General features: G+C 49.0%; 1 protein-coding gene across 1 annotated transcript in view; it reads left to right on the forward strand.

The window, feature by feature from the left end:
- Nucleotides 1-1,399, forward strand: part of LOC106867446 (ceramide glucosyltransferase) — a 105,953-nt gene that overhangs the window by 87,388 nt on the left and 17,166 nt on the right. The gene's annotated exons all lie outside the window — the stretch shown is intronic.

A 1,399-nucleotide genomic window follows, 5' to 3' on the forward strand; every position in this document is an offset into this window, starting at 1 on the left:
CTCTCTCTCTCTCTCTCTCTCTCTCTCTCTCTCCTTCTCTTGTTTTTCCTCTGAATAGGTAACAAAGTATCACCTTTACATCAGTGCACTTGTTTCTGGCCTCTTTCTGTACCTCTCACTCTCTCTCTCTCTCTCTCTCTCTAACCATGTACTTCTTCTATGGCAAGACACCTATTTCTGCCTCTCTGTGTCTCTGTTACACTCTAACCTTTCATCATTTGATACTGGATCACCTCTAATGCCCCCTCTGTTGTGACAAGACACCTACTTCTGTCCCTTTGTCACACTCTAACTATCATTCTCTGACACAAATGCCTTGCCCCTCTCATAATTCCTCCTCTTTTAAGTTACTCGGTTACCCTGCCAGTGCTGGTGCCACATTTAAAGCATCCAATTCACACTGTAACGTGGTTGGTATCTGGAAGGGCATCCAGCTGTAAAAATCTTACTGAAATTAACTTCACCTGTGCTAGTGCCACATAAGAATTACTGAGTCCACTTTGCAGAGTGGTTATTGTTAGGAAGGGCATCCAGCCATAAAAACAGACACAGTAGCTTCAGGTAGATTTTCTACCTGGCTGGCTCCTGTCAGCTGTCCTACCCATGGATGCATGGAAGATGGAAGTTAAATGATATACGGTCATTATACTGATGACTGTGTTGGTTCAACCTCACTCTCCTGTGAACAACTTTACTCCTTCCTCTTTTTTTGTCCAATCCTTCCTTCCTGCCCTTGAATTCTCCTGCACCATTTCCAACACTTCTGTCACATTTCTCAACATTTCGGTCAACATACACAACTCCGCTCTCGCTACCTCCGTCCACTACAAACATATCGACTGACGCTCATACCTCAACTTCTCCTCCTCCCACCCTACCCACACCAAGCTCTCCATCTCCTACTCCCAGTTCCTCTCTCTGCGCAGGCTCTGCAAGTGACAACCATGACTTTGAGACTTGGTCTCAACTCCTGGCTCACCACTTCATCCTTTGTGGATATCCTCTCGCCATTATCCACACAGCCCTTGCCAGAACACGTTCCGTGGTCCATGCCTCTGCTCTCTCTCCCTACACCCGCCCCACTGCTGCCCATCTCCTGTTCCCCCCTCACCTACCACCCCTCCCTTCCACCCTGCCCCTCCAATGCACCATTCTCTGAGCCTTCCGGTGACCCCAGTCCGACCCCTCCACTTCACACATCTTCCCCAACCTACCCCTTCCCTCCTTCAAATGAGCCCACAACCTGCGTGCCCTCTTGGTCCACAGTTTTTTCCCTAACCCCACCTCCCAACCTGGCTCCCGCCCATGCTGCCGCACTTGCTCCTATCTCACCAACACCACCATCCTCACAGACACCCATCATTGTCTCTATCATATCACCAACTCCTTTAACTGCACT

This window comes from Octopus bimaculoides, chromosome 6 (genome assembly GCF_001194135.2).
Source record: "Octopus bimaculoides isolate UCB-OBI-ISO-001 chromosome 6, ASM119413v2, whole genome shotgun sequence".
NCBI classification, from domain to species: domain Eukaryota; kingdom Metazoa; phylum Mollusca; class Cephalopoda; order Octopoda; family Octopodidae; genus Octopus; species Octopus bimaculoides.